The following is a 26,922-nucleotide window of genomic DNA, read 5'->3' as shown; positions in this document are numbered from 1 at the left end:
AATCTGAGCAGTGTCTTGGAAGGGAAAGGGATATTTATAAGGTGTAGGGTTTGCTTGAAGGTGAACATTTCAAACAAGAGAAGTGTTTATTAGGGCTGGGAAAATTATTATCGTACTATAGCCTATAATTCATGGACACAAAAGCATAAACACTTGTTTGATGCTATCTATTAAAATGTTTAACAGTTTTACTGGGCAAGGTGGGGCATGCCTGTAGTCCCAGCTACTTGGGAGGCTGAGGCGGGAGGATTGCTTGAGCCCAGGAGTTTGAGGCCAACCTGGGCAACAGGGCAACACCTCTCTAAAAGATAAATGAATGAATTAATAAATTTTTTAAGTCTGTTTGATGTTTATTTAATTTTTCTCAGGAAATTACCGAACATCCTGCAAATAGACTTATTTGCAATGTTTAATCTCCTGGACACGAGTTTTCTGGCATAATAAAGTTTGGTGATGAACACAGTGGAAGAGTGAGGGCAGGTCAAGGTCAATGTAGACACTAAGTTTTATGAGTTCTGAGTTCCATGCCTGGGGGTATTTTAAGTGAGACACACTGAAAGAATGTCAGTAAAGTGAGTCAATGGGAACTGAAGCTATGAGAAAAGGCTCTCTGGAAAATGGGGCACTGGGGCTGAACCTCAGGGATGAGTAGGATTTGTGGGGGACAGGAAGATGTCAGATCTTTGCAAGTCTTAGATGAAAGGAAGACTTCCCACTTCATTCTTTACAGTGAGGATTCCCTTGAAGGGAGCTTTTTACCTGAAACTGGTAATTTAGAGAGTTCAATACTGCTGAGTACTTGGCCACCTACAGGGAAGAAGAATCAAAGGCAGGAATATCAAGTTTAGGAAGCCAGCATACTGATTCTGTTGTGAAGTCATAGAATGGCATTCCATGCGTCTGTTTCTGCATCTAGGCATTTATCATTTTAGATAGGGGGGTATTGCCCGTCTTTGACGGGCAATACCCCCCTATCTAAAATGATAAATGATACCAAAAGAAGATCCTGAAGTTGTCTGATATTTTGTGTAAAATATATTTCTAACTCTTTCTAAAAAAGAAATTTACAGGAAGGTAAGGAGGAAGGAAGGAAGGAAGGAGAGGGAATTGAAGGAAAGAGGGAAGGAAGGAAGGAAGGAAGGAAGGAAGGAAGGAAGGAAGGAAGGAAGGAAGGAAGGAAGGAAGGAAGGAAGGAAGGAAGGCAGGCAGGCAGGCAAGGAGGTGGGGAGAGAGGGAGAGGAAGGAGGGACAAAGAGAAAGAAGCTCAAACTTTACAAACTGATAGCTGATATTAGTCTAAAATTGTTCTCATATTAATAACATCATCTAAAACTAAAAGTTACTTTATTTAATAGTATTTCTTCTATAATATTTTCAATGAATACAAGGTGCAGATCTAAACCTCACTAGAGAAAAATACACCAAGAGGCACACAAGTAAAGAAAAATAAACTTTTATTAGCCCAGTGAGGCATGAGTTTGATGTTTTTAAGAATCAGAGGCAAGCAAGCATATAAGTGTGACCTATGTTGGTAGTTTAACCAGGGAAGGAAATCACACTTCCTTCTAATTCATAGCTCCTTTCTTCCAAGAGTAGATGAAAGGGACATTATGTGTTGGCCCAAAGGTATTTGGGCTAAAGAGGGATAAGGAAATGCATTTAGCATCATAAAGGGCTTAAGAAAAATGGCTTCTAAGTGTAAATCAGAAAGAGTGATGAGAGACTTTTATTCAAAATCCACGTGCCAGGTGTACTATACCCTGCACCAGGATAATTACTCACAGCCTTTGTATTCAGGAGGAGTCCTCCATGTGGGACACCACAGCACAAACACACAGGCTGTATAAACAACACACCGCTGCACATGCCACAGCCCCAGGAGGGTGAGTTATGGGAGTGATTGGGGATTACGTGTCTGCTCCATCGTAGACAACAGACATACAAGTAGAGAAAGAGAATTTTAAGGGAAACTACTATTTGAAACCATTTTCATATATCAGGAATTTCTCTTTTCCATCCAGCCCCCCTCCCAAGCGACTATCTGAATTGAGATACCCTTCCTGATGGCCAGTGAGCTACATGCATGGAATCTAAATTATAAAAGGGCTTCACACATGTTCTCCTAATTTGCATGATTCAAAGACAACAACAATGACCACAGACCAGACTTCCCACAAGGGCGAAATGGCAAAGACGGGGGTGGGAGGGGAGATTTGCCTAGGTCTGGGGCTTTAAGCTTGAGCAGACAATTGAAATTTTGATTCAGTATCCCAGAGGTGAGAGTTCTCTAATGTTCCTAATTTATCCCATAAATAGAATTTTCTCTAGGCCCAAGCTCTCAAAGATGCCATTACTCAGTGTGGTTTGAAATGGAAAATTGAAAGGAATTCTTTTCTTATTTTAGGAAGTCAAAAGGTGGGGTTGAAAAGCAAGCATCTTGTTGCTATTTAAGGAACTTGGGTCTAAATATCAGTATAGCTTAGCCTGATCCACTGATGATTTCACCTTGACTCCCGCTTAGCCGCCAAGATGCCTTTCTTTGGCCCCTCTTGCAACCAGGTGGAATCTAAGGATAAGAGTTTCCACATTTTGGTCCTCACTTCAGCACCCATCTCCTCTGCATAGTTGAGAGTCCTGCCACACACCTGGTTCTTTCGCAGGCAGGAGATCAGCAGGTGGAGGAGCTCAGGGTCCCTACCTCCCACAGCACAAGAGTTAACTTTCTGCAGACAAGATACATGAGAAGTGTGTGAGAGTCAAAATAAAACATCATCTTGAAAAACAGCTGGATCGCCGGCTCCCTGTGAAGAATCTGTTCATTGGTTTTAGATTCAAATCAATTACTATGCAGAGGAATCCATCGGCTCTCTACCACCATCACCCATCCCATTTGTTCTTTTATTAATTCTAGTCATTTGTGTGTGGAACTGGGGGTGATCATTTCTCTGGGCCTGTCTTCTAAGTTCCTTTAAAGAAAAAATCCCTGTGTGTGTGTGTGTGTGTGTGTGTGTGTGTGTGTGTGTGTGTGTGTGTTTTCTAAATAGAAAAGCAATCTATATAAAATACAATAGTAAGGATAACAACTGTTCTTTTATCTTTTACCTTCTAAGTGTCATATTGTGATATTTCACGTGTTTTCTTACATCACCCTCACAATTAACATAAGTAGATATTGCTCATTCCTAATTTACAGATGACACAACTGAGATTTAGGGAAGCTCAGAATTTGGCCATGACCATTCAGATGGCAGGTGTGAGAATAGAATCCAGTCACTCTGATCTGTAATGGGCACTCACTCTGTCCTGTTAGGTATTGCAAAATGTAGGAAAATCAGACATAAAAGATCCCCACAAGGCTGCCATGCAGAGATGACTGCAGTTGTAGTGTGGAGACTTACCTTTAATTTTCCGCTCATTTGTAAATGACCAAACAATTCATGCAGACGGAACCATTTTGTAACTTGCTTTTTCCCCATTTAACAGTATGTCTCTAACACCTTTCTACATCAATACATGTAGATCATTCATTTTCTTCTGTGTACTCTTCTTGCAGCTTTGCTGGTAGTGTCTTCTCGTCTGCAGCCCTGGCCTGGAGGTAAGTGTGATCTCTCTGCAGCATTTGACACAGGGTTTCCTCCCTCCCTCCAGAGCAGACTTTCTTTGCCTCCATCAAAACACCCAGCATTGAGTTTCACGTCATCAGACTACACCACTTTCCTGCCCTGCTGGTCATCATCCTTGACCGACTCCCATTCACTGCCACTCGTTCCTTGGAGACATAGCTCCTAGTTTACTGACATGCTCATCAACGCTACTGAGGATATCAACAATTTGAGGTTTCAATATCCATGAGATAAATCTTCCAGTATTCTGTCTTCTCCATTCCCTGACCTCTTCTCTTGCAAAGATCTTACTTTCACTCCCCCTCAACCTCTTCCTTCCTAGACCTTGTCATCCTCAGTCATTTTATTTTGTTTGATTTCAGGCATTTCACTTTCCCAGCACTACCTCACTTTTCCCATCATCTTTCTTGCACTAACTCAGTTCCAACTTCTTCAGCACCAACAGGATCAACCACGCTAATTCTACTTTTTCCTATGCCTTACCATCGTTTTGTCCTTACCAACGTCTTGAGCCAACTTGCAGTTTATGGTCAATCAAGATAATAACTTCATCAATTTTCCTCTCCCCTTCTAACTTAGTATTGCTAACTTGGCAAAACCGAAACACTATTAAAACCCAAGTCTACATTCATTGCCCACCTACACTACCTTCATAAGATGGGAGGAAAATTCAGTGTTGCAAACTGACCTCATTTTAAATGATTGGATAGTAATCCTGCATCAGTGCCCATTTAGAATGTCATCTCTGTTATTCCAGAGGAACCCTTCCCAATGCCTAGCAAAGTCCAGCGCCCTACTTGCATTCCTGATCCCTTCCCTCCTCCCTAGTCAAGGACCTCTCTCCTATACATCTGCCCACTTTCTCCTGAACCATTTATTTTTTCTCTCTCTTGCTAATCTTTCTCATCAGCAAATATCTATGCTGTTACCTCTCCCGTCGTAAGAAACAGGCAAACAAACAAAACTCTGGACCTTTCTTCCCCTCCAGTCACCATTCTACCATTCCTTTTCCCTTTTCTCCTCCAAGTAAAACTCCCTGAAGGAGCAAACTATTCTCATTGTCTCTAATCTCTTTCCTACTCTACCTCCCCATCTTTTCCAATTGGAGTGAAATTAACAAACAGTAAAAGACACATATCTTACATATATAGTTTGGTGAATTTTGAAGGGTGTATACACCCACACAACTCCCACCATGATTAAGATCATCAAGGTGGAAAGCTTTTCCGTCACTCAGAAACCTCTACTGAGTCCCCACTCCCAAGAGCAACCACTGTTCTGATTTCTACCAGCATAAGTTAGTGTTGCCTGTTCTTTTATGTCACATCAATTAAATTATACTGTGCATATTCTTTGTGACTAGCTTCTTTATACGCAACACAATGTTTTATGGATTCTCTTATGCTGTTACCTGTATCAGTGACAAATACTTTTGTGTGTATACCACAATTTTCCCTTTAGTAATTATTTTTTATTAATTTTCCCTTCAATTGTCACATGGATTATTTTCAGTTTTTGACTGGCATGAATAACCTCCTATAAATACTCTTATGCAAGACATTTTGTGGATAAATATTTTCATTTGTCTTGGGCTATACCTTGGAATAGAATAGGTAGGTCATTAAAAAGGCACATAGACCAGGTGCAGTGGCTCATGTCTGTAATCCCAGCACTTTGTGAGGCCACAGCAGGAGGATTGCTTGAGCCCAGGAGTTCAAGACCAGTCTGGGCAATGTGACGAAACGCCGTCTCTACAAAATATACAAAAATTAGCCAGGTTTGGTGGTGCATGCTTTTAGTCCCAGCTACTTGGGAGGCTGACATGGGAGGATCACCTGAGCTTGGGGAGGTCGAGGCTGCTGTGACCCATGACCGTGCCACTGTAATCCAGCCTGAGTGACAGAGGGAAACTCTGTCTCAAAAAAGAAGAAGAAGAAGAAGAAGGAGGAGGAGGAGGTATATAGTTAACTTTATGAAAAGCTGTCAAACAGTTTCCAAAGTTGTTGTGTCATTTTAGGCTACCATCAGCTGTGTATGAGAGTTGCAGTTGCTCTACATCCTCACAAACATTTGATGTTATCAATCTTTTTAATTTTAGCTAATTCTAGAGGGTGTGAAATTGCATCTTGTGGTTTTGATTTGCATTTTCCTAGTGACTAATGTTGTTGAGCATCTTTTCATGTTCTTATTGGCTATTCCTGTGTCTTCTTTTGTGGAGTTTCTGTTGAGAATTTTGCTCCATTTTTTGTTGGGTTGTGGCTTTTTCCATATTGATTTGTAGGAGTTCTTTATGTGCTCTGGATACAAAGCCTTTGTCAAGTATACGTGTTGTTAATACTTTCTCAGAGTCTGCAGTGTGCCTTTGCATTTTCTTAGTAGTATTTATCAATAAGTAGCAGTTTCAGATTTTGCTACTATGGTCATATATTTTGCTTTTACCTTAAGCTGCCATGTGTTCTTTAAATAAATTAAGAGGGCCTTCTGTTCTCATCCAGTAGTGTCCTTCCCTTAACCAATCCTGCAAATTAATTCCTTCAAATCGTCTGTGGCCTAGGATGAGTTTTATTTCCACCCAGGTTAGGCTTTTTCACAACAGTAGTTTCACACTGATGTGTGTCAAAACACAGTGGTGTAATGACAACTTACCGAGGATGGCACAATGAGCTCTCTCATTTCACAAGGCTCCCCATGATCTCACCCCGATCAGTCTTTCCAGCCTAATGTTGTAACCTTCCTCCCTTCTCCCATAGGTTCCAAGCCTCAGCTTTATGGCTCCTCTTCTTTTCTCACCTTCACATGGTTTCTTCTTGATCTTCAGATATCACTTACATTTCCTGACTAATTTAGAGTAGCCATCATAGTTCTTCTCTATTGCATCTCTCTACTTCAGTCTCTACATATGCCACTATCAATATTTCACTTGTTGCTTCATTGATTAACTGTTTTACTGTTTCCCTTCATTCTCCAACTCGAAGCTCCATGACAACAGAGACCACATTTGTCTTATTTCTTTGCTGTATTCCAGCACCTACAATAGTGTGCTCAACATATGAGTTGAATGAATAAATGAATGGGATGGTAAAATCCCCTCCCACCCCAAAAAATCAACTATTTTGCTTTGCTTTCCTTCATTTTGTTTTGTTTTCCTTAAGCTAAAAGCATCTTGTTTTATTTTCTCGGTATCAGACAGCACTTATTAAAAATATTGCTGGCTCAGTCTAGCAGTCATTCTTAAGATGTCTAGTTTATTTTTTAAAACTTACTTCTTTGATGTATTAATTATACATCCTGATTGCTCTATTAATTTCATTTCCTCAAGCAGATGATTTTCCATTTATTGAGTCTGTTGTCTCTCTCTAACATTGTTAGAGATCAAATGTCTCAGGAAGGGGAGACATGATGGAGTGAATCTGGCTGATGACCACCATGGTCATTCCCCAGCAAACCACCCTTTAGGTTTCCCCTGGACTCTGCCTGCCCCTGACTTCTTCCATCCCAGATAAGGAAGGTCCTGTATGGTGCTAACATCTATGGAAGTGTATACGCAGCCATCTGTTGGCTTGTGGCATCCCTCTTCTATCGCGTCCCATCTGTTCTCAACCTTTTAGGGATTATAGAGTAGGTGGGAAAGGGCAGTGTGCTTCTAATTCATCGTTTTGGAAACAAAGACAATAAAACTTGAAATCAATTTCCAGAGTTTTCAAAAGCTCAAAACTTAAGTTGAGGGATTCTTACCATAACCGCAAAATTAATTCACAAACTTGACTGCCTGCTCCACGTGTAATTTATGTTGCCCAAAGAAATCAACCCTGAAAACTCAGGGAAAGTTTGTTTTGAGATGTCCATGATGTGATTTCATATTGGATATTGGTTTTGGAATTAAAATAGAAAAAAATTAGCTGAGAGTTTAACCTTAGGTTAAATAATCCTATCTCAACCACTAGATAAGCAGATGGACCTTTGACAAGTCACTAGACTCTCTTTTTTTTTCCTGTAGAGTCAAGGTCTCACTATGTTGCCCAGGCTGGTCTCAAACCCCTAACATTAAATGATCCTCCCACCTCAGCTTACCAAAGTGCAGGATGATAGGTACCTGCCACCATGTCCAGCCACCAGACTCCTTAAGTTTTAACCTAATGACAAGAATTGTACCAGATAAACTTCCAAGTTACTTCCAATTCCATGACACAATGAAAAGTGAAAGGAAAGGTGAACTCAGCTGACATTATTCTAGTGCATCTCTTTAATCTTTTTACATAACTGTTAACTAGCAGCTGAACCTCATGGGGTAGTAATAATGGCCATGCGCTCTGTACATGAATGGGAGGCCACTGATGACAGTATTTCTGCAAGTGTGTAATTGTCCCCTCTGTAAAATTCAGCCTGGGAAGTACAGGAGTAATTAGAGATAAAGAAGCCAAAAGAAAGTGACTAGAAATGGTCAGGAACGTTGAAAGAAAATCAGGAGTAAGTAACATGAAGGAGGCAACAGGAGTGAGGGAGAGAAGTGGAATGAGAAAGAGAGGGGACAATATATGAAAGTGTAGATGGAGCAGAGGCTTCAATGTTGGCTACAGGTGGCTTTGCTTCATGGCTCAAGAGGACAGAATGGTGAAGGGAATGAGAGGGGGAAGGCTCTAACTCCTGCTGCAGATAGAGCCCCTTCTCCTTTGGCAATGACAGAAAATAGGACTCTTTTTTTTAATGCTCTGTCCCAAGGGCCTTTTTTCCCCCTCCTCTTATGATTTGTTAGTGTTCTGGGTAGAAGCTGTGCACTAGGATGGTGCTGTCCAGGCCCTCCCAGTCTCCAAGGAGTTTATATTGATCTGTTCTCATGCTGCTAATAATACCTGAGACTGGGTAATTTATAAAGGAAAGGCGTTTAATGGACTCACAGTTCCACATGGCTGGGGACGACTCACAACCATGGTGGAAGATGAAGGAAGAGCAAAAGCATGTCTTACATGGCGGCAGGCAAGACGGAATGTGCAGGGAAACTCCCCTCTATAAAACTGTCATTTCTCATAAAACCATCTTTTCCCATGAGACTTATTCGCTCTCATGAGAACCGCATGGAAAGACCAGGACCCAGGATTTAATTCCCTCCCATCAGGTTCCTCCCATCACACGTGGGAATTATGGGAGCTACAATTCAAGATGAGATTTTGGTGGGGACACAGCCAAACCATATCAGAACTTATGCTCATTGGTCAGAGATGGTTTGGGAGAAAAGGTGTACTTCTCATCCCACCTGCTGCAGGCATGAACGGCACAAAAAAGTGGAGGAAAGGGGGATTCTCTCTTTCTCTGCCTAACTGCTTGAGCTAGGACATACGTCTCCTGTCCTCAGACTCAGACCAGGACTTGCACCACTGACCTTTCTAGTTCTAGGCCTCCTATGCTGGGAATTACAGCATCGGCTCCCTGGTTCTTAGGCCTTTGAGCTTGGACTGGTACTTACACCACTGGCTTTTCTGGACAGGATGGTGCTGTCCAGGCCCTTCCAGTCTCCAAGGAGTTGATGTTCATTGGTCAGTGATAGTTTGGGGGAGAAGGTGTCCTTGCCATCCGAACTTCGCTGCAAAACCCTCATGCTATGGAGGAGGTTCCAGGGAGAGAAAATGCTTACACACAGCCACCCAGCCAGGAATAACTTAATTCCACACTCCAAATCCAGTGCTCTTCCCCATAACACTAAACTGTCCCCTACATAAAAACATGAATCACTGCATATTGTTGGTTTAACTGCGGCTGCGGGTAGTAAATGTCTTGACCTCAAGGAGTACCTGTGACATGAGGCAACTCAGCAGAGGTGAGAATGGGGATCTCAGGCCACCATTTCAGAACCACTCCTCCCTCACTTTGTAGGACCTGCGCTGCACCTACCTAAGCCTGGTAGCAGAAGGAGCACCTCTCTCCATGGCTGGCGTTGAAGGGTTCCCATGGTCTCCCAGAAGGCACAAAGATAGGCTCTTAACTAAATCAGACTCACCTTAGGTAAGTCTACCTGGACTGTGATGGTTAGTTATGTGTCAATTTGACTGGGTCACGAGTTGCCCAGATATCTGGCCAAACATTATTTCTAGGTGTGTCTGTGAGGGTGTCTCTGGAAGAAATTAGCATTTGAATTCATGAACTGAGTGAAGCAGATGGCCCTCTTCAATGTGGGTCAGCATTATCTCATCTGCTGCAAGCCTGGATAGCACAAAAAAGCAGAGGAAAGGGGGATTCTCTCTCTCTCTCTTGCTCTGTCTAACTGCTTGAGCTAGGACATAAGTACCCTGCCCTCAGACCCAGACTAGGCCTTGCACCATTGACCTTTCTAGTTTTTGGGCCTGATCGGTGAGAATCACAGCATTGGCTCTCTGGTTCTCAGGCCTTTGGGCTTGGATTGGAACTTACATCACTGGCCTTCCTGGGCCTCTGGCTTGCAGAGGGCAGATTACAAAATGTCTCAGCCTCTGCAATCACGTGAGTCAATGTCTCTGTATAAATTTCTTTCTTTCTCGGCTTCTGTCTCTCTATGTGTGTTTGTGTGTGTGTGTGTGTGTGTGTATACATTTGTTTGTGTATGTGTCTCTTTATATGTGTGTGTGTGTGTGTGTTATACGTGTGTGTGTGTGTGTCTGTGTGTGTGTGTATATATATATCCTATTGATTCTTTTTCTCTGGAGAACCCAGACTAATACATGGATCAATGGTGATTTCTGACATCGAAGTAGCCATACTAATGTGGCTTATTTTGGTCTGTGAATAGGGAGAGGGCCTTCTCCTCTCATGGGCTGAACACACACTCAAGGGGGCTGTCTTCAGGCCAAGGTCACCCTTGTGAACACTGATTGGTATGAAGAAGATGTGAACACAGGTGTGATGGAATCAATGTCTTTGTTCCCACCTAATAGCTACCTGCCTTCTCTTCCAGTTTCGGAGGGTGACGTGCCAGGTCCTGCCAGGAAGGCAAAAGCAGCTCACCCCAGCTGCTCTACCAAGTACCCAACAGAGGGTAAGGAAGTTTCCAAACCAAAAAGTTTTGCCCACCCATAGTTTTTGGTAAAACCGCATGAAACTGCCAAAATTTAAATTTCTTGATTTAGAAAAATGGCAATTCTGTGGGGTTCAGTCTAACAATAACTGATATTTATTGAGCACTATGCTAAAAGCTTGCTTGTGTTATCACATTTAATCCTCAAAACAGTCGTAAGTGTTAGCAACAGGCATTGTTATCTTTCTTACAAATGAGAGATTGAGGCACAGAGAGCTTAGATAACTTACCCCAAATAAGTCATGCAGCCAACGTTAGCAGCCTGACTCGGGCACCCACATCAGCTACCATCTCTCAAGAAGCAGGAGGACCCCTCACTAAGCAGAGGAAGGACCAAAGGACACTAGAAAGGCCACTGGACAAAATCAGAATGACAAATGGAAATCCTCACTTTCACTATGCAGAGGTGTGAGAGTCCACCCCTGCCTGTTGCAAGCTTAGCAGGGGAACGGGAGAGAGAACACGTGCGCGTGCCTTGTCAAAGGAAGATGAGAATGACGCTTTGGAGGGGAAAGGACCTGCCATGTCCTGAGTGATGGCAGCTTCAGGTAGCTGCCACCATCTGTGGTCTTGACCTATATGCAGTGAAGCACAGGACCTGACAATACCAATGGGCTTTGTGGCCTGTGGACCTGGGCACCACCACCCTGCTGCTTCCTCGTGGAGAAGCCTGTGAAATGCCCGTCCGCAGAGGGAGGCTGCTCAGGGAGATGCCTCTGCATTGCAGAGCACAGGGGCTCCTCTCATCTCCCTCTCCCTCTGGCCGCCCTCCGTGATACCAGAATGTAGCCATTGTCTGGCACAAAGCACTTATTTAATGGAGGAACATTCTCCGGTTTAAGAAAAGTGCACTGTGGCAGCCTCTGGAACACATCTCGCAGACTCCAACTACAGGGAGCACCACCCACTAAGGGCTCAAGATGTGGTGCTTTGAAATCCGTCATCGCTGCATTTGCAGGAGGACTTGCTTCCCCAGGGCTGCTCCCAACCAATGACTGTTTTACATCACTAAGGCAGACACAAGGGTCCCCAACACCCTGCAGACCCGCCAGAAACTGCAGCAGGCAGTCCAAGGTGCTTTCTCTCAGCCTTCCCTCCTTCTCTCTTGACATGGAGTCAGATTTGCATCAAGGCTTAATGGCCCTCCTGGCCTTCCCTGATTCCCTCTTCATCTTCCCTCACGTGGTAGTTTCTCCTAACAAAATGCATGCAAGTTTAATCCCATCTCAACACATGCTTCCCGGAGGACCCTGACTAATACATAAGCTGACATGGCATGCCAGGAGATCCTTGGCCAAATTCCCTTTATTATTCTCAAGCTTTCTAATCTTTGCTACACAAATAGTGATGACTTTCCTTTTTCTTTGGGGAAACTGCTGTAATCAGCAAATTGTCACTGTTGTACTTAAGTGACCCTGAGATATGAGTCCTTTCCCTGGAAGGTAATTTACATGCTCTGATACACAAAAAGCATGTAACACATCAGTGATGCTTAGTGCAAAGGTGCTGAGGTTTTTCTTTAATGCTACAGAGCATCTTGTAGGACAGAGAAGGCTCTGCACTGAAACATTCTCAAGGGATGAAATGGAACTATGAGATCAAGTTTAACACCTTACCCCCAAGGAAGTAAAAACCAGAATCAGGACACTTCCCATTTGAAGCAACACCCACTATTGGGCAAAAGCATCTATATCTAGCACTCCAAAGTATAGGACAAAACCATCTACATCTACCACTCCAAAGTATAGGAAAGCTACTCACATCCTTTCACACCGGAAAAGTAAAGCACTCAAGTAGGGGCCTGAAATTAACATTGCCACATCTGCTCGAGTAATCCCATTTGGAGTAGAGGAGTGAGAGGCAGCAGGAAAACATTCCCAAGGTTGCCAAGAATCTTGGTATCCTAGAAATTCTACCAGTGTTTTAAACAGATTAGGCTTAAAAGTAATCGGGCATAGCTCAAGAGAAGCATGCCACTCCTAATTTTTGACAAGCACCTAGTATAGTAGTCTGAGGTCACCAAACTACACATTAGCAGATATTCCCGGGTACCATGGGGTGATGAGGGGGTGAGGATGAAAGAGGTTCCCAGTCCAGCTTACATTGAAAGACTTTTCCAAAGCTCAGGGGTGATAGCAAAATCCGGATGGTTTAAAAGTTGCTTTGCCCTGAGAGTTCTGCCAGTCCCAGGGACACAGCAACCCCACGCTGCCAGACCAAGGAAACACCCCAGGAGAAGCACAGATCACTCTCAAATGGGGAACTATGGCAAGTGCCCAAAGCTCTTAATCAGGCTGTCAACACGTGCAAAAGAAAATGAAGAATGCTCCTCGCAATCTGTATGATGAGGTTTGGAGTAAAATTATTTGTTTCCAACACAAGCTTATGATTCAGATCATTCATAGTAATTCTGCCCGAAGCCCGTGGCATTTGTACCACTGGCCAGGACATGGTCTCATTAATATTTATTTTTTTCTAGCTGAGGCAGTGAACACATAGTATTTGGGATTGTTTATAGGCAGGCTCTTGCCGATGTTCTGTTTCTAAAAGCTGAATTAACAACCAGAGGAAAATGGCATTTATTCCTATTTTGAGAGCAATGACAGGGGAGGTTAGAGTCTAATAACTTCTCTGAGAGTGTTAAATTGATGTTAATAATAAAAGCGAGCCTGGACCATTAAAGCCTCACAGATATTAACTTTTATTATGAACATTAACACTGGTAACTTTACACTGATTTTTCTAACATTCACACACACACACGCGCACACACACACACACACACACCACAACATTTCAAGCAAAATGGAGAGGACAAATTTACCTAAACTCAGTCCTGTTAACCTCTTGAACTCCAAAACCCAGCCGAGGCTCCATCTAGCCTCAAGTTTCTTAATTTCCTCCACAGCTACCCTTGGTTCCTTCAATCCCTCTCCTCCTAAAACAAACCAAAGCATGTTCCTTTGTCATTAAAAAAAGTAGCAAAGTAAGCATGCATCACACAGGGCAGGAGCCAGAAGTTTCCAATGCTGAGTGTCTGCTGCACTCCACGCCTCTATCACACAAAACCCACCACCCTCTAGTTCTGGTTGGGTCTGTTTGTAGGAGTTCTAGCCCAGCCAATAGGTAATGCCCTGGATCATCCTTGGGCCACCTTGCTTCTGCGGATCCTAGGAAGACTCATGGATAGCAGGTTCCCTAATGGATTGGTCACATGAACTATGGCATTACTTGTTCTCCTCTCATAGCACAAGATGGGCTTCTCAAACACCCTGGGTCTAAGAATGTGGTACAATTATGGATATTGAAATCAGATGGATGTAGATTCCAACCCTGCCTCTGCTCTCTATTGTGTAACTCTGGGAATGTTGTTTAACCTCTCTAAGCCTCAGTTTCTCCACCTGTTAAGTGAAGATGTTACTACTACCTATCTGGCAAGGTTACTGTGAAGAAGAAATGGGAGGATGGATGTGAAGCGATTAGCAGAATGACTAAAACAGGAATGCTGGTTAATAATAGGCATTATAATTTTATTTTAACTCTTCTCTGCTTGAGTGCAAGGACAAAGGCATTGAAGGCAAGAGGACCCACTGGGTCTCACAGCGTAACACTGGAGAAAGGCCTCAGGGTGAAGTGGACCATCCCATCTACACTCGCCAAAGCAAAACGGGAGCTCTCTGACCTGTGTTGTACACACACGGCCAGCTCCATGGCCTTTGTCACGTGGAAAATGAGAACTGCTATGGAAACAAAGGGTGTTCTGAGAAAAAATACCAGCAGTAATAGTAGTATAGTAGGCTGCAACAAACTATGCCCACATCAGTGATAAAATATCTACTGACAAGTTACTGTTAAAATACTGTAATCCAAGAAGCTGTTGTAAGCCAACGTTTTGGAAAGGTCGGCATCTAGCTATTGAAATTATATTATTACATTCTCTAGGCCAGCAAGTGGCAAGTGGATTTTATTACAACCAACAGGAAGGGGCTGCCCAGCTTTAAGCTGAGAAGGACTCTGAGGGTCAGTTAGAGTGACATCACCACTTACTGATGCCATTCGGTTGACTGGAAGAATGGGGATGCCATGCTGCAAGCACATCATCCCTTCCCTAGACAGTGCAGAAATTAAAAAACACACAAACCCAATATTTAGAAATATTGTATCTTGATCAGAAAGGAGTTGGGTCATCCTTTTCAAATAGTATTGATAGCATAACTGTTAGAGGTGCAGAGAAGGCCTGGGAAGTTCTATGCCCACCACCCCCTGAGGGTGTGTGCACAACCTTGGAATCGTAGCTGCTCCTTGGGTGAGCCAATTGGCTGCTGATTTTACCACCTACACTTGCATCGGTCAAGGGCTCTGTTGGAAGCAGCCCCTAGCCCATCCCAGGAGCCGCCTACAATGGACCACCCCAGCCCTGGAATTGGAGCTCACCGCCAGGGCCTCATCACTCACACCTTCTCCCTAGCGGTTCTCCGACCCTTTGGCTCGCGATCCCAGAGGATGCAGAGTTGAAGTAGCATCATCCCTCCTGTGGGCTGCCCCAGTCTCTTGCCCGGTTCTTCCAGCCCTCTGTATTACCTGGTTCTCCATCTTGGGTTTGTCTGAAGTCTTCTTATTGTAATAGCAAAAACTTACTCATAAGGTTTTTGAGTAATAAATATAAATGTAAAAAGGTTAACACAGAGTTGTCATACTTCCTTCCAGACCAGCTATTTAGACTTGAGTTCAAACCTGCCCTCCTTGTCCCACCCAGTCCCATGTCCCCAGTACACTCAGGTGTCATCCATATTAAGGACAACAGGACTTGGTGGGGAGGGCTGAGAGATGCAGGATGCCCTCCCAACTTCTGGCTACAGCTGATTGGCTCCTGAGCAGATATTTAGTGTCTGGAAAGTCACCCTAGCACATGGGGTGCTGGACTTTCCCATCCCGGCCATTTAGTAAAGTCCCAATTGATCAGCTACCATGTGCACAGTAAATGTGTGAAGAACGGGTCAGTTTCAGAGAAGACACTCAGGAAGTCAAAAATTATGAGCAGGGCTCTGGAACATGCTTTAAGTAAGGCGATGGAAAAAAATACCAGCACTTTCAAGAAAATGATAGCTGCGATGCCTCAAACACATTCCCAAACATAAGCCTTTGACGTTAACATGGCTGCATTGGAAAATCACTAGATGCGAAATGACATTCCTATGAAGACATTGAGCATGGGTTTATACTCTGCAGAATAATTGGTTTCCTTGCATAGTGCTGTGAATAATGGGTGTTGCACTTGGTTTTCTACAGCAACAACAAGAATTGTGGATGCCCAAAGTACCATTTTGAACTAAATGTCATATTCCGTCAACTCCAAAATTAGCTCTTTAACCATGGTGGTGACTGAGGAAATAGAGAAGAAAGACATTTAGGAGATTTTAAATTTCTATACTATAGTAAATTCCGTCAAATTGGCCTCTTTGTCATCAATGTTTCAGAATAATGAAAGAAGAAGAATAGAAAAAAATAATAAAAATAAGTTCCCTTTTATGCATGAAGTGAGTTACTGGAATTCAAAGGGTCATAAGGGTTTCTTTCATGTCTCCTTTCTTTCTGCTTTCTGTCTTCCTATTTATGGTTTATATAAATAAGCATGTGGGATGTTTTCTCCAAATAAATCCACAGATTTATTTAAGTGCATCTTATGTCATACTTGTCATGAGGGAAAAAAATACAAGAAGCATGTGGGTGCATTATTCCACTACATTGCAACACTCACAGAACATTCTGACATTAGACTTGCAAACATTTCCTACAAAACAACAAAATCTCCCATTTTTGTTAGTATCAACTTATAATAGGCTCCATTTCTTATCATATGGGACCAAGTTCGCCATAAATTTACCGGAAGTGGAAACTTTTCTCTGGGCTCAGAATTCCCCAGTGCAGCAAGAGAGACTGGAGAAAATGCCTTAGAGCTGACCTTGCTGGAACTGAGCGAAAGGAAGTCACTTCAGCCTCCCACACCTGGGGTATGGACAAGGCAGCGCCAAGGCCTGTGCATCCCAATGAGGGCTGTGGAACATGCCTGAATCCTCTCGGGTGGAGAGCAGCACCCCTCATGCCTTTCTGCTAATGCTTCCTTCTCTTTTCATCAATGAATTGATGTGGGGATCTCGAGTCACCAGCAAAAAGTGAACTAGAAAACCCTTTTCCAACTCCTGTCTTCCATGTGATCCGTCTCTTTGCTGTATTTGAACAAGGGCAGGTGTTTCTAGCAGTAGAGAGGAGCTTTCAGGTTACCAACTAGTTTTTTTCTTAACTTCTGCTAGACTCTTCAGTGAATAAATGTAGACACCAAGGAGGCAAGAGGTCAACGTGAGAAAAGAACCAAAGAGAAAAAGGGACATTTGAGAAACCTACAAAGAAGACAAAGAGAAAGGAAAAGCGGCAAGAAGAGAAGCCAGTGAGAGGGGAAGCCTGTGAAGAGTCAAGACTCCGGGCCCAGTTCAGCTGCAGTGGGCAGTGGGGGAATGGGGAAGGGAGGGTTTGTTCCGTTGGTCACCACATGACAGAGTACAGCATTCCTGTGTGTGCGTGTGTGTGTGTGTGCACGCGCGTGTGTGTGCTTATTAAATATGTATGTAGACACATATTTTCACAGCTAGAGCTCATTAAGCATTCAGAATAGGTCCAAGCAGTCTCATGTTTTTATAAGCATCATCTCTTTTAATCCTCTCAACAATCCTATGAGAGATACAGTTAAAATCACTCAATTGCAGAAGAGGAAACCCTAACTGCTTCAGTGCCTTGCCTGAGGTTCCAAGGCTGCTAAGCAGTATTGATAATCTAATTTTAACTTAGGCCATCTGTGTCCCCATATTTTAATTTTGTAATGCATTTTAATAGTCACCCAAGGACATCCTTCCTCCTCTCGAAAGCAACAACTGGCCTGTGCCCTTTTGTGGATCTTGCCCACCACCCTTATGATTTCTAAAATCACGTTTCTCCCTCTGCCCTCTGCTGGGCTCCGCCTTCCCTTCACTGGCTGACAGGTGATGGAGTGAATTAAAAATATATCCTGAAAATGCTCGGGGTGTGCAGCTCTGCTTTACCAAGCTGGGATCTTCACCTTCCACCCGCACTGGGCCTTGGAACCCTCTCTCTGAGCGCTCTAACGCACAAGAGCAGGTGGTGGTCTCAACTCCAGGGGTTCTGAGCAGTGGTGCTAAACAGCTCAGGAAGTGCACACCCACGCCAGGTTTCCTGAAGGGTCACGACCAGCTATGCCCTGCTGAAAGCGGCAGAGGAGGAAAATAAAGCCAGGAGGTGCGCGCAGCCAGCAGCCTGCTGACGTGCTAACAAGGCACCTGCAGGCAACCCCCACCCCACCCGACCCGGGCAGCAAGGGCAGCCTGCTTTCAGCGACTGGGAAAATATGGCTGGGAGCATTCCAACAGCAGTCCCAGATCCCAAGCGGGTGCCCACCGGAAGAAAGCTCAGCTCACTGCACCTGAAGGAGGGCAATCTCCAACTCAGCCCAGGTTTTCTTACTCGAAAATTGTAAGAAGTCCAGCTCCAGGCCCAAATCCCACGTGCGATGTTTCAGGTCCAACCACAGGCAGTGACAAGGCTTTGTCTTGCAGGCCTCTCCAGGGAAATTGCCCTCCCCACAGCAGTCTTGGTGCACAGCAAGTGTATTACAGTCCCCGGAGGGAGGTGCAGTCAGGGACTTGGGCCCTGCCTGGCCAGCCCAACTCATGCACATATATGCACTCCTAGTCCAGGGTCCTCTACCAAGACCTCCTTATCAGGGTCTGTGGCTAAAGAACGTCCTTGTCCCCCTTCTCTCCCCAGCCTCTGTGTCCATAAAGCGGCAGCAGTCCTTAGACTGGGACTCCTCTGCAGTTTCCTATTGCCCAGGTCCATGCTGACCTTCACCTGGCACCGCTCTCTGGGGGAAATGGAACACTGCGGGGTTGTCACCTCTTTTTCTGCCTCTTGCTCACACTGTCATAGTAAGAGGATAGAGGCTTGATCGCTACTATCAGTTTAGCTTATTGTCCTCTTGACCAACTGGATGCCTAGTTGCTCAGCAAATGCTTTGGGTAGGAAGTCTTCTGGTGTTCAGTGCTCATCTGACCCTGGCATTGGCGCTTGACTTTGGGGAAATGATAATTCCAGCAATATAGGATCCCTTCCTTAGTAATCATAATTGGGCATTTTAATTTCATGTGATCAACTGTAAGCACTCAAATCTGGTGGAGCAATGACCTCTCACTTGGTTATCACAATCTTCCAAAGAGCTCGATTCCAAGAACAGTCAGATTTTACCAATACTTTCTCATGCCACCTGCCCCAGTGGAGCCTCCATAGTCCAAATCACAACACCCAAAGCGAAACGGATATCCTCATGTTTCCTTTGTCCCCCTAAACCACATGTGAGCATCTCTGGACCCAGCTTATCCCCATAGCAACATCATTGTCGTCTGGGGCTTTTTTTTTTTTTTTTTTTGATGGAGTTTCATTCTGTCACTCAGGCTGGGGTGCAATGGTATGATCTTGGCTCACTGCAACCTCCACTTCCCAGATTCAAGCAATTCTCTTGCCTCAGCCTCCTGAGTAGCTGGGAATACAGACACACACCACCATGCCAGGCTAATCTGTGTATTTTTTAGTAGAGGCAGGGTTTCGCCATGTTGGCCAGGCTGGTCTCAAACTTCAGACCTCAGGTGATCCACCTGCCTCAGCCTTCCAAAGTGCTAGGATTACAGGCATGGGCCACTGTTCCCGGCCTCATCTAGGGATTTAATCAGAGTCTGAGGTCTCTAAGCTTCCGGTCATCATTCACTTATCACTACTTAGTAGCCTCTTTCCTCAATTTTTAAAATCTTTTGACTTCACAGTAATTTTGAACTTACAAAAAAAATGTTGCAAAAATAATACAAACTACTCCCATGTAGATTTTACTCAGATTTATCAATATTTAATATTTGGCCACATTTATTTTTCATATTCTCTCTCCCTCAAAGTCTGTTGGTAAATGACTGTGTATACACACACATGCACACACACATAATTTGTTTTCTCTGAAACTTTTGAGAGTAAATTTCATACATCATGCCTCTTTACTTTTTAATACTTCAAGGCATATTTACTAAGAACAAGGATATTCTCTTTAAATTTTTTTTAAAGAGAATTTTTTTTTTTTTTGAAACGGAGTTTTTTTTTTTTTTTTTTCTTTGAAATGGAGTCTGTCACCCAGGCTGGAGTGTGGTGGCGCGATCTCAGCTCTCTGCAAGCTCCACCTCCTGGGTTCATGCCATTCTCCTGCCTCAGCCTCCCAAGTAGCTGGGACTACAGGCGCCCGCCACCATGCCTGGCTAATTTTTTGTACTTTTAGTAGAGACGGGGTTTCACCGTGTTAGCCAGGATGGTCTCGATCTCCTGACCTCATGATCTGCCTGCCTCGGCCTCCCAAAGTGCTAGGATTCCAGGCATGAGCCACCATGCCTGGCCTAGTTTTCTTCTAGGATTTTTATCGTTTTAGGTCTTACATTTAAGTCTTTAATCCATCTTGAGTTAATTTTTGTATAAGGTGTGAGGAAGGGATCCAGTTTCAGTTTTCTGCATGTGGCTAGCCAGTTTTCCCAACACCATTTATTAAATAGGGAATCCTTTTCCCATTGCTTTTTTGTGAACCATCAACCTCAGCAAACTAACACAAGAACAGAAAACCAAACACTGCACGTTCTCATTCATAAGTGGGAGTTGAACAATGAGAACACATGGACACAGGGAGGGGAACATCACACACTGGGGCCTATCTGGGGGTGGGAGGCTAGGGGAGGGATAGCATTAGGAGAAATATCTAATGTAGGTGATGGGTTGATGGGTGCAGCAAACCACCATGGCACGTGTATACCTATACAAAACTGTACATTCTGCACATGTTCCCCGGAACTTAAAGTATAATAAAAAAAGGAAAACTAAAAAATAAATCAATAAATAAAATAAAATAAAGCAAAAATAAAAAAGAAAACCATAGGTAGCAATTCAAGAAATTTAACATTGATCAAATCTGTTGTCTAAATACAGACTGTATTCCAATTTGTCAATTGTCAAAAAATGCCCTCTGTAGAAGTTTAGCCTCCAGTTTAAGATCCAGTTTAAGATCATGAATAGCATGTATTTATTATGTCCCCAGGCTTTTTAATCTGGAATATTTCCTCAGCCTCTCTGTAGTATGACATTGACATTTTTGGAGACTATAGGCCATTCATTTTCTAAAGAGTGGCTCAAAGTGGTCTCTGATGTTTCCTTGTGCTTGGATTCGGGTACTACCTCCCTGACTGGAGATCTACATGGGGAAGATTTGTCCTTCTCGGGGCATCACATCAGAGGCCACAGTGTCCACGGCAGTTCAATGAGGATGTTCATTTTGGTCTCTGGGGCAAAGAATTGTGTAGAACCTCCACTGTGCACTGACAATTTTTACCCTTGTTTTTACTTAGTGATCAATAGGGAGAGGTTTTTTTTTTTGAGATGGAGTCTCATTCTGTTGCCCAGGCTGAAGTGCAGTGGCACAATCTTGACTCACTGCAACCTCCACTTCCTGGGTACAAGCGATTCTCCTGCCTCAGCCTCTGGAGTAGCTGGGATTAGCGCCACCATGCCTGGCTAATTTTTGTATTTATTTTTTTAGTAGAGGCGGGGTTTCACCAGGCTGGTCAGGCTGGTCTTGAACTCCTGACCTCGTGATCCGCCCACCTCGGCCTCCCAGAGTGCTGGGATTACAGGTGTGAGCCACCGTGCCTGGTCGGGAGACATTTTTAGAACATGCAAGTTTCTTCCATAGATTTGGCATCCATTGATGATCTTTGTTCAACTAGTCTTTAATATGATGATCAAAATGCAAAACGGCTTTAAGGTTTTTTAAACAATAACCTTTAATCAACAGTCTAAAGTAGAATACTTGAATTTCTTTAACAACTAAAGAAACACATGGAATTATCCACACTTTTTGATTTCTTTACTTCCACAGAAGAACCTCCTTCTTCTATGGAAGGAGGACCCCAAGCCTCATCTATTCATAGGAAGGGAGTCCCCTAGGAGGTATGAGTTTCTCCAGGGGGACAGTCAGGGGACTATGCTCCCAGCCTTTGGAAAGTCTCCACCTTCAGTAAGCAGGTGTTACTGACCTGAGCTCTCAGGTCCAAAGGCAAGACCACGTTTTCTTAATTTTCAGATCCAGTGATGTCAGATATCTCATTTTTTATTGATAGCATCATAGTTACACATATTTTGGGACTACATGTCATAGTTTGTTACACGTATACAATGTGTATGGACCAAATCAGGGTAATTGGGATAGTCAGCGCCTGAAACATTTATCATTTCTTTGTGTTGGGAACATTTCAATTCTCCTCTTCACCTATTTTGAAATATGTAATAAATTACTGTTAACTATAATTTCCCTACTTTTCTATCAAATACTAGAACTTATTCCTTCTATCTAGCTATATTTTTGTACCCATTCACCAACTTCTTCATCCTCCCACTCCCCTCTTTCCTCAAGTGGTACCTTATTTATTTTTAAGAGGCATCTGTGAATGAATATTAGCTTACATGTCCCTTATATAGAGATGACCAATTATCTCAGTTTTCCCCAGATCATTTCAGTGTATGCCACTTTCCTTGGTGTAATTAGCGATAGCATACTCTTTCACTTTCAAAAGTGATCTCCATGGAAGATAAATTATATCTTCACCTCTACTTATGGACCTATTTTTCAAGTAAATATCTAAGTACTTACTCCAGGCCTACAGCATCTTTTACTGAAACGAAAATTACTTTTTCCCTGATTCTAAGAAGAATCCATATTCCTTGTGAAAAATACATCAGAAAATACACGGGAATAAGTTAAAAAAAAAAAAAAAAAGGAAAGGAACTTATGCTTAATCCCATGTATTAGTTTGTTTCCACTTGTGAGGTTGCTTTAGTTTATCAATACTTCCACATCCACTTTCACATTTGATTTTCATAACTACACTGTAACACAGCTGAGCTGTGATGGTTATATTTTCCTGCTGAAGACAATGAGCCGAAGGAACCTGAAGCCCAAATATTCTGCCTTGAAATCTTGTTTTCTCTCCACTGTATCACATTGCCCAAGAGACGCATGAGAAGAGAAACACACAGTAATGATTGTAGCAGCAATAATAGCTAAGATTATTGGGTTCTTACTAGGTGCATGCCTTTAAAGCTCTAATCAGTCTTAGAGGTTGGCACTAATGGAGAAAGTGATGTTTAGTGAGGATAAGCAATTGCCTAATATCTCTCTCACAGTTCATAAGTGATGGATTTGTGCTTGTCAAGTTCACACCTGCCCAGCTTCTATGCCTGAGCTCATGGCTAGTATGATCTACCCACTTGACATTTGCTAAAATATATTCATTTGAGGTATATTTCACATACAATAAAATACACCCATTTTAAATGTGTGGTTCCATAAATTGTGGGACATGTATATACAGTGCAACCATCACCAATGCTATGGTTTGAATATTTGTGTTCCCTTTAAATGTATATGTTGAAATCCTAACCCCCAAGGTGATAATATTAGGAGGTGGGAGGTTCTTAGGTCATGAGGGTGGAGCCCTCCCGAGCGGGATTAGTGCCCTTATAAGAAGAGACTCCAGGAAGCTCTCTTGTCCCTCTCACCAGGTGAGATCACAGTGAATAGGTGCAGTCTATGAACCTGGAATCAGGCCCTCACCAGACACTGACTCTGACAGCATCTTGATCTTGGGTGTCCCAGTCTCCAGAGCTGTGGGAGGTAAGTTTCTGTTGTGTACAAACCACTCGATGTACAGTATTCTGTTATAGCCATCTGAATGGACTAAGACATCCACAATCAAGATTTTGAACATTCCGGCCACCCCCAATAGTTTCCCTGTGCCCTTTTGCAGTCAGTCCCCATTCCTTGGATGGCCTCGGGCAGTCATCATCTGCTTTCTTTCACGATATCTTAGTTTCATCTTTTTTTTTTTAATATTTCATATAATCATATGGCAATGTACTTTGTAATGTGACAAGGTTGAATTTTAGCTGAACCTGGGCTCCTGAAAAAAACAGCAACGGTTAAAAGAATTCCCCCACCCTTTCATGCTCTGGAAAACACCATTTCCTACAAGACTTAGCTACAGTTCATGATGTTCTGTGTTACTTAGGACAAGACCAGACCCAGACCCTCCGCCTTCCCATTCTTTGCCTCATAAATGATTGACTGATCTCCTTGTTGCCACTGATGAAATGGAACAAAATACCTGTTAGACAAAGATTAAGATTTGGTTACCCTCAGCCAAAGCCTGCAGACAACTCCTCCAGAGAAGAAACTAGCTTCAGGTAAAACTTTTTCACCCTACTTCCCCTCACTCAGTTCTTCCTAGCCTTGTTCACTCCTCTCTGTAAGAGAAAAATGCTGCTTGCCTAACCTTTGAGATAAGTGTCCACATTATAGATACAATGTTTTCTCCATGGCAATACCCTCCCCACCCCCACTGCAATAATCCTTTTATATAAAGTGTCTGCAGTGAGTCCAGCTTTGTTTTTATTTGACATATCTAGCTTCACTTGCTCAGCGTAATGGGTTTTTTTTTATTATTATTATTTGTTCTGTTTTGTTTTTCAGACAGAGTTTTGCTCTTGTTGCCCAGGCTGGGCTGCAATGGTGTGATCTCAGCTCAGTGCAACCTCTGCCTCCCAGGTTCAAGCAATTCTCCTGCCTCAGCCTCCCAAGTAACTGGGATTACAGGCATGTGCCACCACGCCCAGCAAATTTTGTGTTTTTAGTAGAGATAGGGTTTCGCCATGTTGGTCAGGCTGGTCTCAAACTCCTGACCTCAGGTGATCCACCCGCCTCATCCTCCCAAAGTGCTGGGAGCCACCACATCCAGCCACAGCTTAACGTTTTAAAGATTCGATCATGTCTTCCATTGTATCAACAGTTTGTTTCTTTTTGTTGCTGAGTAATATTCCAACATATACAATTTGTTTATCCATTCTACAATTGATGTCTGTTTGAGTTGATTTTATATTTTTAAGAGGGGGTAAGGATTGGCAATTATTAAATTCTCAAAGAAGTCTTTTGCTGGACTTGTGCTTCATTGATCTGGGTAAATACCTAGGAGTGAAATTGCTGGGTAACCCACATTACATTTTAAAATAGAATGTCATAGCATCCTATCCTATGATACTCCCTATGTGGCAGGCATAGGAGAGCATTTTCTGATTAAAAGGCTTCCAGAAGTGAGAAGCTTCAGGGTTTCCTCACTTGTGTTTTACTCACACATGGGCACATACGACAATTCCTTTAAAAACATACGCTTTAAATCAAATTCCCCTATCACCAAGTAGCTTGACATTCAGCGCAGTTCCATAGATGAGGCTGGAACATGTGCACATGAGTTTCTAGCAATACATATGCCCCATCTGCTGAGGGATTGCTTTAATTTGCCCATTTTTTAATGCTTCATTCACAGTGTTATAAATATTATGCCCTTTTTTTTCCGGGCATCTGCTGCTCCCCCCTCTAGTTCTCTCCCCAGTAAAGCCTGGTTTATTGTTTTCATAAATATGAAATGGCAAACATTCATTCTTTTTAAGAAAACAAAGGCACATTTCTTTTTATTCCATCAAATTAAGTTCAGCTACTCCACTAGCTAGGATTACATAAGACAATTCCAGTGAGGAGGAAAGAAATCAGCATTAAAAACACAATCCCCAGTTGAATAGGGAGGGAAGAGAACAGATGAGGATGAAGTGCAAGCTTCTCTTTGTGAATTTTCAATTCCACCTTCTGCTCAGATGCCCATTTCATTCTCCAGCCTGGTTTCTTTCTTCCCATCCAGCCTCCTTTTGACCACAGAAGAGAACTGATGACCAGACTGTGGACACAGGGTAGAGGTCTGAAGAGAAGAGATGGAGAGTGGATACCAGCAGAGGTGGAGAGAGCTGGCAAAAGATCTCGCTCCCTGGCGGTCTGATGGATCTGGAAAAGCATTTGCCACCACAACTCTATTTTTACCCTGCACATTTCCACCTACATGGATCAAATGTGTTCCAACTTTCCAGCACTCAGTCTCCCAGTTTACTGCTTGTCAGAAGCACTGACTACTGCCATCAATAATTTACAGCCTTTAAATGTGGAAGCTCCACTGTTCCTGGAACACACACTTACCTGATAGTGGTGGATTTTTAACCAGAGCCCATAGTATCAGGTTAATTAAGTCGTAGTCACTGTTCCACCCTCCAATTAATGCCATTTAATTCCCAAATAAATATACTGCAAATTTATAATCATTGCAACACCAGTTACTTGTAATTACAGATTTATAAAACAGAACATCCAGCCATATATTAAGAAAGACATTTCAGAGGGGTAAATAAATACACTTCTGGTGAAATGTGTCTGTGGCTTTGTTTTGTTGGTGGTGTTTTGGTTTTTCGGCTTTTTTCGTTTGTATCCTGGAACAAAGCAGCTTGTTTCTCTGCTTTTGTTTTTCAAGTGGAGTGGGCCAAATTGTAGTCACTTTTAACAGGTCCCTTAACCACCCTGTTCTTTTCCATTTCTCTCTGTTTGATTACATGTGGCTGAAATGTATCGACGTGGAACCAGGTGAGAGTCCTTCTGCAAGTCCCTGGCCATGCTGAATCTTTATAGGCAGCATTAAAGGTTTCTGAACCCGCATCCTGAAAGCAAACAGACAGGTTTACACTGGGGACCAGAGTCCTTCCTCTACTACCAGGAGCCAATTCCTCCTGCTCAAAGGGCCTCTGCTGTCCAGGCAGTAGAGTTGCCAGATTTACCAAATAAAAAGGGAGTTCAGTTACATTTAAGTTTCAGATATCAACAACAAAAAATTTAGTGTTTGTCCCACATATTGCATGAGACATACAAAAAAGAATTATTTTTCTAAAATTCAAACGTAGCTAGGTCTCTGTATTTCATCTGGCAGTTCTACCAGGTAGAGATACCCAAGCCTACACCAGGTACTCCATGGGAGGCCAGCAGCCTGTGGTCAGTGGTATTTTTTTTTCAACATACTAGTTGATTATAAAGGATATTGCAAAGGATCCAGATGTGTAGGATGAGGTATGGGGGAAGGGACATGGAGCCTCCATGCCCTCCGTGGGTGCTTCAGGAAACTTGTCAGTTCCCAAAAGCAGGAGGGGTCTCAGTAAATGCACGGCTTCGCCCTTTCAGGCACCTGGAAT

General features: G+C 43.1%; 1 long non-coding RNA gene across 1 annotated transcript; it reads left to right on the top strand.

Moving 5' to 3' along the window:
* Window positions 1-1,016: 1,016 nt before the first annotated feature.
* On the top strand, window positions 1,017-26,267 carry LOC105472641 (uncharacterized). The gene is made up of 8 exons (XR_011621777.1): window positions 1,017-1,074; window positions 1,749-1,883; window positions 3,554-3,595; window positions 9,492-9,620; window positions 10,546-10,626; window positions 23,371-23,482; window positions 23,877-24,051; window positions 25,557-26,267. It is a non-coding gene; the product is annotated as an uncharacterized lncRNA (long non-coding RNA).
* Window positions 26,268-26,922: the final 655 nt, after the last annotated feature.

Source organism: Macaca nemestrina, chromosome 4, assembly GCF_043159975.1.
Source record: "Macaca nemestrina isolate mMacNem1 chromosome 4, mMacNem.hap1, whole genome shotgun sequence".
Lineage (NCBI taxonomy): Eukaryota > Metazoa > Chordata > Mammalia > Primates > Cercopithecidae > Macaca > Macaca nemestrina.
Note: the sequence above shows the minus strand (reverse complement) of the source record. Positions and strands in the feature narration are given on the sequence as shown.